The sequence below is a fragment of the Ambystoma mexicanum genome, chromosome 3q (genome assembly GCF_040938575.1).
Source record: "Ambystoma mexicanum isolate Mex_15411 chromosome 3q, UKY_AmexF1_1, whole genome shotgun sequence".
Taxonomy (NCBI): Eukaryota; Metazoa; Chordata; class Amphibia; order Caudata; family Ambystomatidae; genus Ambystoma; species Ambystoma mexicanum.
In genome coordinates this window covers 688854323-688868954 of record NC_090926.1, presented here as the reverse complement: position 1 = coordinate 688868954, position 14632 = coordinate 688854323, and positions in this window count along the sequence as shown.

The window sequence follows — 14632 nt, the reverse complement described above, 5'->3', positions numbered from 1 at the left end:
ACCCTAACAGTAAAGAACAAGTTCTGAATGTAGCCAATACTACATTTTGGACAAAAGCGCCTACAAGGGTCATGATACAATAGCAAAATATTCTGAAGTCTTTAGCAAGGGGGTAGGTTGTCTGAAAGGTATGTTGTACAAGATAGTGGTAAAAGAGGGAAGTGTGCCGGTTGCTGCCAAGCTTAGGCCTTTGCCATTGTCGATGTGCAATGCTGTGCGTGAAGAATTGAGCAAGTTAGAAAAAGGGAGAATAATTGAACCTGCTAAAGCTGTTGAATGGATTTCCCCAGTTGTAGTAGTGAAGAAAGCCAATGGTGACTTGAGAGTTTGTGTTGATTTAAGAGAACTTAATCGTTGTGTGGTGGCTGATCGACACCCCCATCCAAATATGGGAGAACTCTTGAGTCGTATTGGGAATGCAAAATTCTTCGCTAAATTAGATATGGCGAGTGCTTACCATCAGATAAATTTGGATGTGGAGTCTAGAAAACTCGCTGCTTTCATTACACATGAGGGAATCTACCAGTTTCGCCGCATGCCTTTTGGATTAATTTCAGCGTCTTCTGTATTTCAAAAGGTTATGGATAAACTATTTAAAGAATGTAAGTGGAGTATGGTATTTCCAGGATGACGTCCTGATCTGCGGAAAGAATGAGGAGAAATTGAAAAAGAGAGTTGAGGTGGTGTTGGAAATTTCAGAGGAAGGTTTGAGGCCAAAAAGGGATCTGGTGGATGGTATTGTGAGAATGCAACCACCAAAGAATAAGGCGGAATTGAGGTCATTCTTGGGAACGATTGAGTTTTACCATTGATTTGTGGAAAACTTTGCAGATAATGTAACCAGTTTAAGGGCCATTTTGAAGAAGGGAGCAGAGTTTGTGTGGAGCGAAGAGTGTGAGCGAGAATTCAATGGTATTAAACAGAAGATTGACATGGCAAAGCCCTTAGGCATGTATGACACTAGAAGGAGAACTATTCTCGCTGTGGATGCTAGTGATACAGGCATAGGGGTTGTGATGTCACAATTGGAAGCAGACGGAAATGAGGTAATTGTGTTACATGCTTCCCGCATGTTGAAAGGTGCGGAAATCAACTATTCTGTTCTGGAGAAAGACGCTCAGGCATGTCATTGGGGCATAGAGAAGCTCAAAAACTTTGTGTGGGGACAAGAATTTACATTGAGAACCGACCATAAACCTCTGAAGGCTATATTTGAAACCAAGGGCCTTGATTAAGTGTCAAGGAGAGTTGCCTGTTGGGTGACTAGGTTACAATGTCACAAATTTGATATAGAAGTTGTTTCAGGTAAAGAGAATGTACTGGCTGATCACGTGTCCAGAGTGAGAACGGAAGAGGTAATGGTGAAGAAAAAGAGAAGTTTGTTGGGATGGGAAATATGGTTTTTGCAACTGTAGAAGGGATCATACAAAAAGATGAATGGGCACGAGTATTGGGGTCTGATGAGATGTGGAAACGGGTAGTGAGTTTTGTTAGGGAGGAGTGGCCAGAAAAAAGATTGCTGTCCGGTGAAGAGAGAGCATTATGGGAAGTGAGGTTTGAATTGTCTGTGAAGGATGCGTTGGTGTATTGGTGGGACAAATTGGTTGTTCCGCATTGTTTGAGGGAAAGACTCATAAGAACTGCACATCAAGGGCATATAGGTGTGTATAAAACTAAAGAAATAATTAAAGCCGACTACTGGTGGCCAGGTCTAGAGCGTGAAATTGAGAAAATGGTTGGTGGTTGTGTCGATTGTATTAAATCGGGGAAAAATTTGTCGGCTGTGTCACAGCCAATAAAGAAGGTTCAAGCACCCAGGGGAGTGTGGCAAGATATTGCAATTGATATTTTGGGACCGGTTGAACTGGCAATGGGGCGAGGAAGATTTGTTCTTGCTTTGGTAGACACATTTTCGAGATGGACTGAATTTAAAATACTGAGAGATGTAACATGTCAGCATGTTGTGGATTTTCTGTCAGGCGTATTTGAGAGGGAAGGACTACCCAGGAGTGTACTTACAGACAATGGCCCACAATTTGCCGGGAGATTGTTTGAAGAATATTTAGTAAAGTGTGGGATAAAGCACAAAAGGTCTGCTCTATACTATCCACAGGGAAATGGTATGATTGAAATGGTAAATCGGTCCATAATGGACGCTATCAGGGGAGCAAGCGCATGTAGTATTGATAAGAAGGTGGCAGTGAAGGAACGCTTATATGCTTTGCGAATGGCGCCGTGTGCTGAAACTGGTGCTAGTCCAGACACATTATTGTCACCTGCCTGGCTAGGTAGGGCAAGAGAGACTGACATTGTTGTGGATGATGTAAGGAAAAGGGCGGATGCCCGAAACGACAAATGGGTGAAAAAGGTGAATGAGAGGTTTCCTAAAAAAAGAACCATAGTTGAAGTAGGAGATCTCATTAGGATAAGGAGAGCTGTGATACCTAAGAAGGGTGATCCTCTGTATTCAGATCCGGTAAGGGTTACTCAGGTTTTTGAAAATGCTGTAAGATTGGAGAGGGGGCAAGTGTGGAACCTGTCTAGAGTTGCGAAATTGAAAAAGTAAGGGAAATATAAATGTACTATGATGTTTGTCATCCAGATTTATTGTGATGTCATAGATCTATTTGAAATGTTTCTAGGAAACTTTATTCAGTTATTGTTATTTTTTTAAAATTTAAATAAGGGAGGGTGGCCCTCTTTACGACCCTGGCGGAAAGTGACTGACCGGACCGCCACAGCGTAAATAGCGTTTCCGCCATTGCACGAAGGAGCAAAGTGCGGCCCATTCCGACCCATCGGGCACGAGCACCACGGCATGGCGGAAGTGCAAAGTCCGCGATGGCGGAAATGACCCCAAAACGGCCCACACCGCCGCCGTACGGCGCCCTAGGTGCAATACCGCCACCCATCACAGCGGACACCGCAGTGTGCGCCTACCGGAAAGTACGGTGACCGGAAATATACGGAAACGGAAGTAAAAACATGGGCCCGGAACGGGAAACATCCCGCCGTACACCTATAAAACCACTAAAACCACACAACCACTAAAAACACTACCCTGAGACACACCCCAACCCGTCATCCACCCTAGCGAAACCAAGAAAAATGGGAAAAGTAGCGAAGAAAGCGTGCGACCGCAAGCGGCAGGTCCACTTCTCCCGTGAGGAACTCACCGTGCTAACAGAGACCCTCCAGGAGAATGCTGCCGTCGTCTTCTGCACGCAAATGACCAGGACGGCACTTGCAAACAAGAAGGCCATATGGGCTCTGGTGGCACAGCGGGTAAGTGCGGTGGGGACCGCACCCCGCACCCCACAGCAATGCCGAAAGCGATGGGACGACCTGCGGATACGCGTCCGCAGCATACTCTCTGCCAACCACAACATTGCCACAGCCACCGGGGGAGGTCCTGAATCACCCATCAAGTTGACCCCCTGGGAAGAAATCTGTGCCTCCACCATCGGAATGGAGAGCATAGAGGGAGTCGGAGGGATGGAGAAAGGAGTGCAGACATCCGAAGATTCAGGTAGGTGGGCCAGATAAAACAATGCCAAATCCACAAAGTCCATCCATGTGAAGTACCATGTCTCCACAGAGTGCAACAGAAACACATGTCCAGGAGAACGTCCACACACATCGGCCTGATAGCGCACGTTAAAACCCACAATAAATACATAAATAATTAAAAACCCCTAAAACACGCACTACACGTGCAGCAGGCACACCCTAACTGCAGGCTGCCAAACAACTGCACCCTCACTCCACACACAAATGAAAGCACCTCCAAGGCCCCGACCCAAATCACCCTCAGGTACCACCCCAATGCATGTGATACAATGCCATTCCAATTCCCACAGACCCATCAATAACCCTCGCCCTCCTTTACTCCACCACAGGGTCCGATCCAAACGACGAGCTTCAGGACACCCCTACCAGCACACCTGCAAAGAGGGCCAAGACCAACGGCCAAAGACCCTCCACCTCAGCTGCACGCATCAAGACACGGCAGCAGCACAAATCAGGTGGCAGCACAGAGGAGGGAACATCAACAGGCACCCCAGCAGCCAGCATGCCCACACCACCACCACCACAGGTCCCCCCAATGGATGCCACAGAAGGCACTGCCTCTGGTGGCAGCAGCACCATAGGTGACACCCCATTGATGGCAGCATGCTCCGACACAGAAGACGGGGATGTCGAAGTCAGATCCATCCATGACCTGTCCCAACCCCCCTGTCTGTCCCATCCCGTACAACATGAGGATACCACGCAGGGGCACCCACAAGACGACGACTGGCCATCCCCCACAAGCCCTGTGGCAAGGCAACATGAGGTCAACAGCCCCTCTGTGACACCCCCGCAAATGGCCATGGCCCAGCAGAGGCAACAGTCCCTCGACCAGTTAATCGTGCAACAGCAGCAACTGGCCACGCTCCTCAAGGACCATGCCGATGAATGTGGGGGCACTAAGGCAGACATAGAAACATCAACTGAGACACTCAGGGCAGAAATGGAGAGAGGTACAGAGACACTAAGGGCACAAATGGAGAGAAGCACCGAGAGCCTGGGAGTCCAAATGGAGAGAAGCACCGAGAGCCTGAGGGGGGAACTGCATGCGACGTCCAAGGACGTATGTGCCGAACTTGCCGCAGTGCGCCGTGTGCTCACTGAGCTCTCGCAAACCCTTAGGGACATGCATGGACGTGAGCAGGCAGAGACATCATCCGTTGCAAGTTCCGTCCAGGGCAGCCCCCAACGTAGATCTGGGAGGAACCTGCGCTCCACAGGCAGGGGTGCCCCTGATACCCGCAGAGGGGGCTTGCAATAGCGACTGCCCACTGACAATGAGCATCTGTGGACACTGGTGTTCGGGGGGGAGGTAGGAGGGTGGAGGGGGTGTGTTGGGCTCACTTGGGTGGCGGGTCGATAGGGTGTACAACATGATATCACATATGCCATAAACAGTGCACGATCAACCAATGAGATGTGTGGACATTGATCTTTGTGTACTAGGCCATCATAGGCGTACAGTCCATATTGTGCATGTCCCAGACACACACGCACGAGTCCCGTGTCCATGTATCAGCCACCAGGCGTGAGTGCTAGAAGCATACATCAATGAGATGCTGACGAATGTCACGGCCCTCCGGTGCCTCGCAGACTCCTTGAGGTGCTGCCACATCCCCACCCTCATCATGACCATCATCAGGTGCTTGCAGTTCTGCGTCAGGGGGCATGGGCACATTTCTACGTACGCACATGTTGTGGAGCATGACACATGCCATCACCATCTTTGCAACCTTCACATGGCGGTACAGGAGTGCCCCGCCAGACCTGCTGAGGCAGCGGAAACGACCCTTCAGTAGGCCGAATGCCTGTTCAATGACTACACGGGTACGTGAGTGGGCATGGTTGTAGTCCTCCTCATGCTGGTCCCGTGGGTTCCGGACTGGTGTGAGGAGCCATCTCTTCAGTGGATATCCAGCATCACCTGTATGTGGACGATAAACGTATGATGTGGAATGCCATTGCTACGTACGCACACCCCCCCCCTTCCTGCCAGGTCATTGCCGAATCACATACCCCACATTATCATGCATGTAATGAGACTCACCGAGTAGCCAGGATCTGTTCCCTGCGTGTCGCTCCATGTAGCGTGGTATTGTAGAGTTCCTCAAGACCATAGAATCATGGGTTGATCCAGGGAATCTGGCACAACAATGTGTAATGATCCTGTTGGAGTCACACACCATTTGTACATTCAGAGAATGAAATTGTTTTCAGTTGCGGTACTGGGCCTCCATGGCATGTGGGACGACCAATTCCACATGGGTGCAGTCGATGGCACCAATGCAACCCGGTATGCCGGCAAGTGCATGGAATCCCACTTTTGTGTTGGTAATTTCCTGCTCCGAGCGTGGTAGGGAGATGTAGTCGTCTGCGTGCTGCAGGAGGGCATCGAGCACTTGCAATAGTGTCCGTGAGAACAGTGGCTGAGAAATGCCATGCAACTGTCCGACTGTGTGCTGGTAGGTGCCTGTGGCCAGGAAGTGTAGTACAGACACCACCTTCAGTAGGGGTGGGATGGCGGTTGGGCTATCTATCATGCTGACAAGGTCAGCCTGTGTCATGTCCACAATGGCGGCTATGGTGTCCCGGTCCAGACGGTAGAGGGTGTGGATCTGCTCATCAGTGAGGTTGAACGGATGTGCTCGGAGGCGTGGGATTGCGGGCTGCCTGCGTGGTGGTAGTGGCTGTGCTGGCGGCCCTTGCTGGCCTGCCTTGCCCTCCTCCTCCTCCTGCGTCTCCTCCGTGCGGCCGGTTGTAGTTGGTGTTCGTCTTCTTCTTGGAGTTGGAGTACTTGCAGTGCTATCATGTCCCCCAGGGCCAACATCGCGAGTCCTGCCGGTAGCATTTCGGTGTGGTTGTGGGAGGAGACTGGGTGTGCAATTTATGTGTTTTCAGGCTGTATGGCCTCCACCTGTGGTGATTCATTCCACCTGTGCAAACTGCTCTCCCCTTTGGCCGAGCACGTCCCGCACACAACGCTGCAATTCGGGGAATGGCATCTTGCTATTGCAATCATGTATTTGTACCCGATGGCCGTGTAACATTGGTTGATATGTTCATTCTGCTGTGGTCCCATTGTTTCACATACTATCTGTGCAGTCGCGAACAGACTTGTGAAGGGTCAGTGGAACGTAGTACTCGAGTAACGGTGGACCCTCATGCATCACTGTACCGAGTTGCAACGACGGGCGGGGCGTCCCATTTGTGGGTGAAGGCAGTTGCCATTTTCACACACAGCCGCACTCGATGGATTAATTAGTGATTTCAAACGGCCACAGATGCCTCTTCGACGTGATGTTGCAAATGAGGAATTCGAAGGGCGGCGCTTTCGGTTTTCAGCTAGCGGCGAGGAAATGCCCACAGGTCTGACTGCAAATATAACGTACTATTGTTCAATGTCCTTGGGACAGGGGCCATGGCGAGGATGCAATGATTGATATGAATGGTTTGCGATGCGCAATAGCGACGTGGGCGATGAGGCCGGACGTTCCCAAATACATGTTACTTCACTACACTGGAATTACGGGCTGGGGCACTGTGGATTTTGCAGGCTGCATAACGCACAGACTCAATGGATATTTCTAATGTTATGTGAGTAAATATTCAGGCGTTTTAATCCCGGGATGAGGGAATGATGAATGGATGCATGGGCAGGTGATTTGATACAGAGTTTGCCATGTACAGGGCTTCTTGGAATCTATCCGCCTCCCCTACGCTATGTGATGCAGGGCTGCCATAGTGGGACCATCGTCTATCTGGCCTTGTTGAGCCCTCCCTGTCTCGACGCGCCCTCAGACACTTGTGTCCATGCACGTTACCAATCCCATCTGATGGATTCTGTTTTCACAGACGCATGCACAGGTACACTCGTTTGTGATGGTGTTTACACCTCGATATAGATAGTTATGAGTCGCAAGTGGTTTTTGGGTGGTGATGAACCTTTGGAGTGGGCTAGCATGCATATGGCTGTGGATTTAGTGTGATCATTGAAGTGAGTTGTTCGAATGTAGTTCTGATGGCCATTCTGTTCTTTTTCATTTCTTTTGGTTGACAGGTATCTCCTCCCCTTTTGCCACTGCCATCTGTATGCCACTCCTGCAGATGGCTTTTACTCCCGACACCTGCTGCTTCGTGTTAATCAGTGGAGCAGCATTACGATCTTATGGGACGATCGCCAATGGGCCACATGCCCTTACGCAGTACTGGTGGCTCGGAGCAACATTTCGGCCTTTCAGCTGGACTAGTGCCTCCCCCGTGCGGTTCTGTGCGCTTCCATGTTGCCTTTTCGTACGTGAATGTGGCTCTGTGTACCATGATGGAACAGGGCGTCACACAAGTAGTGGCTGGTCATTTCTTGCGGATGCAGCCCACAATGGTGAAATGTGTTTTGGAGTTCATGGCCTGATGGCTGTATGGGCTTGGTGATTTTGTTGTGCATTAAATTTCTATTCTGATTTGGCCCGCGGAGCGTTCTTCTTTGCAAGTGATGTGGCATATTCCTATTTGGGGAGCGATGTATTGTGAGGAGATCTGCATTGGGTTCCAGCTTCGGAGTTTAGTTGCGTGGTACTGTACTGGGCGCGTTTGCCTACGAAGCCCGTGAGGTCAGGGATGGGGGCTGCCAATATGACTGTTTGAATGTTGTCATGCTCAGGGGCGGGGGATTGGGTTTTGTGTAACAGATGCCGGTCAGCCAGGTGGACTGGTGGAATGATGTGATTTTCGGAATATTGCTGGTCACAGGTGCCTGTGTTTGCGTGCGTTTCTTGGTGGGGGACTGTGGTCATGTCCATTGGGATGGCTTCTGTATTCGTGCCATCTGTGCCCTGCAGCTCCCATTGGCCCCTCTTGTGTTTCATTTGTTCGTTGGCATGCATGGGTGACTTGTACATTTCAATGGTTGCATTGTGACTTCATTGCACCTAAGGGGAGTTGTACTTTGTGGGCAGGGAGCGGTGTACAGGCACTCAGTGGGGCCGTTTACGGTTGATTCGCGATGCCGTACTTCTCACCATGGCGGAATGGTACATTCCGCCATGCTTGATGGCGTTAGGTACATGTCCGCTAGGGTCGGAATTAGCGTACCCTTGCGCCATGGTGGTGTTTACGGTTTGGCATGGCGCGCGCGCGCGTGCTTGGTGCAGTTAGCGTTGGTGTTCACTACGGTGTCGCTAATGGCTTCGTACTTTGCGGTGACGGGTCATAGTCGCACCGAGCGCTATTCGATGGCGGTATTGCATTTCCGCCATCGTTTTCCGAATTCCGCCAGGGTCGTAATGAGGGCCGGTGTGTGTTATGTGAATGCTTATTATGTTTATAATACTGTGTGTTATATCTGGCAGAATGCTCCGTGTTAGGCTGAGTTTATGAGGTCAGAGTATTCTGGAGTTGCAATCTCCATCCTGTTTGTTGTTGCTCAAAGTTGATCAGTTGATGTGGGCTGCTGTACAGGTTGGGGGTCTTTATCATATGTCCTGTAATACTCTAATAAACCATTCAAGAAACCCTGCCAGTGTGGTTATTGGCACAACATATACACCCACCTGTAACTAAGTCGATTCCATGTAACAGCGCCACGATGCCTCTGGGCCGCCTGTGCGCTTTACAATTGCAAAAAATAAAAAAAAATAAAAAGATAAAGCAAAAACGACATGATGTGGCAAATCAGTCTCCAATCTGTCGCATATTTTTTGGGCTTGTGGAATTCTGCTCAATGTTTTAAGAGACATCCATTCCCCTAAAAGACATCTCTTCTGGGAACGTTTGCGTTTATTGGCATAGCTGCTGATTCTGAATGGTAAACTATTGGGAGTGTGCCATTGGTGGGAAAGATGGGTGCCTGCCAATCCCCGGGTTCCCGAAATAGCTTGACCCATGCACACTCCTCTAAGGGCACCCTCCATTCCCTGCCTGCCAGGCGCCTCGATTTCTTCACCTCATTCTCCTACCTCAGGAGTAGAGGTAGTAGTGATAGTGTATGTCTGTATGTGCTGAACGTTATACTGGAGGGCTGAACACGCACAACTTTGGGGGATGATGAACGTTCACAATTTAAAGACCCCATTTCCAGGCTGGCAGTGACTGAGGGTACACAATCTTAGAGAAAAAGTCATGCACTCTAAAACAAACCAAAATAGTGTCCATCACAGAGTAAACAACAAAGGACTCCATCACCACCCAAACTAAGATGGCATCTGTCTTACTCCAAGGAAGGGCCAAGAAGACTACAACATACAACAGTGACTTGATGAATCAGTATATTCAGAGAAACAGCGGCAGAACATGGGGGTCATGTCTCTAGAGAGGAACACAGAGCCACTGCCTCATGCTCTCCCAACGCCCCCTCGGCCCCCTCGACCCCAAGCCTCCACGGCCGGCTGTCCACCCAATGAGCAGACTATTGATAGTAAGCAATGAAGACGCCAACCATTTGGGCCAGTGTTTGATTATTAGGTAGACATTTCCCTGGGACTGCTATCTATGCCCAGCTACTCGCACCATTTTACAGATGTTGCCATATTATGTACAGATACCATTATGTCATTTCCTGGCAAATACCTTTACCCTGCCTGCACAAGACCCAAAACTGTTGGATTTGCCAATGCTTGTTTTGATTTGTGCTCTGGCAACTGCAGTGCTGGGTGATGTTTTTCATGCTTGTTTTGTGCCTGTGGAGCAGGGCAATTCTCAAAGTTCGCCGAATCGCTGAGAGGCTACCCACATCCATCTCTTGAGTCAAACACCTCTTGCCTTAAACCCATGCAGTCTCACACCCATGTCATTTTGCTGGCAGCACGGTTGCACGAGTTGGTGGGGGGGGCAGCAATACTCACTCTCTATACTTTGGAATGCTAACAAGTGAAAGCAGCCCTTGTTCGCGGCTTGCTCGCTCCCCATTTGAAGTAAGGCACTGAGGAGGAGGTGAGGGAAGCCCATAGTGGTGCCAGGTATCAAGAGGGCGAAAAGGCATAGGAGGAGGCATGAATGCCACAAAACACCAAAGCTAACTTCCTGCAATCCTCAATTAAATCAAGTGAATCTGGATGAATCAGGGTGAACAGTGTGGGACAATACACAAAATGCTATTTTGCCAAATGTCTTCATAGAGGGTTACTAACATATACCAACATGTGGATGTGGTATTACAAGCCTCATCAAAATGAACCAAGTAAGAGGTTTCAACAATCAATCCATGCACCTCGCAACTCTTCAAAGTGTAAATAGCCTTCCAGGGGCAACACAACTTTACCACAAGAGATAGACTACCTTACACTTCATCATTCTGAAACAAAAGGCAGCGGAAAAAACCACCTGTGAACAACAACGAAAAGAATGCACCCAATAAAGATACCTCCAAATGTGCAGCAAGAAACTGATTAATGGTGTGTTTTCCCTGACAGCCACGAGTGCAATATTCATCAGGTAGAGACCGGTCCACGGCATATTACATGCAAGAGTTCACCATAGAGTGACTACAACTTCCAGCATGCATCAGCAGCACAAATTAGCAGCAAGATCTTAAGGTAATCTTTAACATCTTCCACATAACCATTCACAGACAGTGTTATTTTGTGTCTCCATTTGTGTGCACTGTGTCAGGGATGACACGCTCATTGGGTGCCCATGACAAGAACCGGGTTTCTGCCCCTGAGGAATGAGCATTCAGAAAATGTTTCGGACTTCTTCTACTACCAGATGCTCGAGACAAGTTAGTTCTAGGGGAGAAGAGTGCTTTCTGCCTGCTAAACTCAAGGATGCTTTGAAGTGTGTTTGCCTTTCAATGGGGCCAAAGTGATTCCTTCTTAAGATCACGTGTACACCTGAGCTGGTTTAGCCTCTGGCCTGGGGCCGCTTTCTCCCCTGAGAAGCCTCGGGACGCCGCGAGAAAGACAACTCAGAGTTATTGAGTGGTGCAAGTCAGATCTCTGTTTTTTTCTGATAGGTACTTACAGTTTTTAACTTCAATTTACACAATCCAGTGTTACTAAGTATTTTAGTAGATTAAAGGTCACCAAAAATGAATTTTGTTGTGTTTTATGCAATTCACAAAGAAGGCTAAACAATCTAAAAACTCAGTCCTTTTGAAACACCCCTCAACTTAACTCCTGTCTTTTTTCAACTCCCACCTTTCCAAACTTTGAACCATGTAAGACACTCTGAAACACACTGGGTAGGGCCAGGGCTACACAAAAATTAAATTAAAATAAAGAAATAGCTACTCTGAGGAATCGTCTAAATAAATAAATCCACCAGCACAAATAATGTGCACTTAAGAGCCTGGGACGGCTGATCAGCCACCTGTCCATTTACAGCAAGACCCAGGCGTTCACCACAGTATAGAGGTGCGGCAGAGGCTCCTACATTGGCGGGCCCACGCTGTAAACAAGTCAAACCTATTGGCTTTGCCAATGCTTGTCTTTTACAGGACTTCAGTGCAAGGACCAGATATAAATCAATTATCCGAAGGCATACTCGGTTAAGACATTTTATTACACCAGTAGATGATTTACACCTGCAATTTCGCCATTAACTCTCTGCAGACTACTTAGAAATAGCACTGGCAGGCCAAGGTTTGATGTAACTACTTGATGGCTAGCTAGCTCTTCCCTGGGGGAATGATTTTTGGGTCAGAAGGGGCAGCTAGTTGGTGGGAATGTCCATAGGGATTATCAGGGCCAGGGGCAATCAATGGGTGGATAAATAACCAAACAACACCCAAAAACGGTGCGTCCTCACATTTATCTCCCGCCTCCCTTTACAGTTTCGGTGACAACGTCCAACAGTTCTGAGAGCAGCGAAGAAAGCTTGCATTATTATTAATAAAAACATCAAATGGTTCCAATACAAAAATGAAATGGCTCCTCTGGACCTATCCATGTCCTAGAGAACTGCTTCAAAAAGAACTGCGATGGTTGCAGTAAATTAAATCTTCTAGAAAAGGTGGAAGAGGGGAGGACATAAAGGTGAGAGAAGTAAAAAAATAGGAGAATTGGAGAAAGCAGTAGGGAAAACCAAGGGAAGAGCTGTGGAGCGAAAACGAAAAATAAACTGAATAGAAAAGGAATGGCAAGGAAGAAAGAAAAGAGAAAAGGATTTAGAGCGCGAGACAGAACTAGAATAAATGGAAAGGTCATTTAAGAGAATCAAAAGTCAAAAGTAATCCAAAACGACCACAATTGAAAATACGCTTTCAAAAGAAAGCCGCGTTCATTCGATCACAGGCCTTATCTTTCTCTGTCCTTGGCCCAAAGAGGGCACAAAGCGCGGATTTCATTACCTGGCACGTTAATTCATTCCGGGGGAAATGACCTCTTACGGGGCAGCATTGTTGCGAAAATAAGAGATTAATTGGCTTCGGATGAGTATTCTCCGAGAGTTAAATGCTGCACCGTCCTTTGTAATGACACTTATTAGCTGTGACAGGCACGGCGGCAGAGGAAGGTAATTAACCAATGCAGGGCCAGAGTTGGGCGCTAAGGTCCCAACCATTGCAATGGGCCCGATCCATTACACAAATAACAATAACAAGGATGACAACATCGAGGCAGAAATAGAACAACAGGGGGTAAATGTGCACAATTATATTGGGGTCCAGGAAATTGTCTTTGTCTAAGAGGGCAGTGCTATTTTAAACATAGCTTTATCAACCCAAGACAGACATTTTGTAAGACTATTTTATATGTTTGCAGAAAGACAATGTATACATACCTCTGTATATCTAAGGGAGATAGCTATTGCTGTGTTGGATAAACAAACTAATGCTAGAAATGTACCTTTAGGACTGTGTTAGAGCAGAAGAAAAGGAAGTGGAAGGAGCATAGAAATTAGGGTAATTTGGTGGAGGGCTATTTTACTCGGCCTAAATGTGCCATTGTTTAGTACAGTATTGAAGGTGGGACGCCATTGCTCTCCTACCCAGACTGCAGTCAGTCCACCTGGCACTTGGTGTAAAGGGCTGGGACTTCGTTTCACCTCCTGCAACAAATGGCAGTGAGCAGAAACGTCCCACAAGTCATCGAAACTGTGCCAGACGTTGCAACTTGGGCCATGTGCCTTTTCTTGGGTATCTTGGCCAGGCATTCCCAAAAGATATGTCGTAGGACACCGCACAGAAACGCTATCGAAGAGAGCAAAGCTGGAAAATGGCCATGCAAAACCCTCCTTCGCACACCGTTACCCGGGTCAAGTAGTACAGGGGGTACAGTAGTACAAGGGGTACATGGCAGTCTATCTCGCTAGCTCTGTGGTGTGTGTGCGTGCACTGCAGAACGCCAGTAAAAAGGCAGTTAGCGGCAGAGAGCCACGTTGCACTCGAAGGAAAAGTTAAGAGACACTTTTTTTCTTTGCTGCTCTGCTATTCCACCTAACCTGGGTAATTGTCCATACTTATACCAACATACTTGCTTATTCCATTCCCCTGAGACATTCTTTCTTTGTTGGGATAAAAGGCAGCAGATTTATTTTCACAACATTGCTAATAACTACAAGAGTCAAAGCACTGCAAAGCAAACTTTGTGAAAATAGTTCTGAATCAGAGACAAGGAGGAACCCTGCGGCACCCCGTAGCTCAGATTGCAGGGGGTGATAGAAAAGGGCACATAGAGAGAGAAAGCCTGGGTATGATCTGCCAGGAACGAGGAGAACCAGCCAGTACCTGTCCAGATATACCCATCTGGGCAAGACGGGAGAGCTGGATGGGGTGGTCGACAGTGTTGAACGCTGCTGACAGATCTAACAAGATCAGGGCACCCACCCCATCTGCATCCACCAGCCTGGCCATATTGCCCTTTAACTGTGCCCATCTCATCCCGGGCACGCCATGCCACCAAATCCAATACTTGCCAGCGGTCATCCTCTCTCTTTTCGCTGTCCATTTAGCCCCTGCCCCAATCACAAAAAAATGACACACCACCCAAACGGACCATCTCCTCCTTCGGGCTGCAGACAATTGGAGGGAGACGAGAAGGTGATACATTAATACTACATCTTGTCCGGGCTTATGTATCTCCTAAAACACCCCGACTTCCAATCCCCAATTCCCATAATTGCCTCAGGCCGC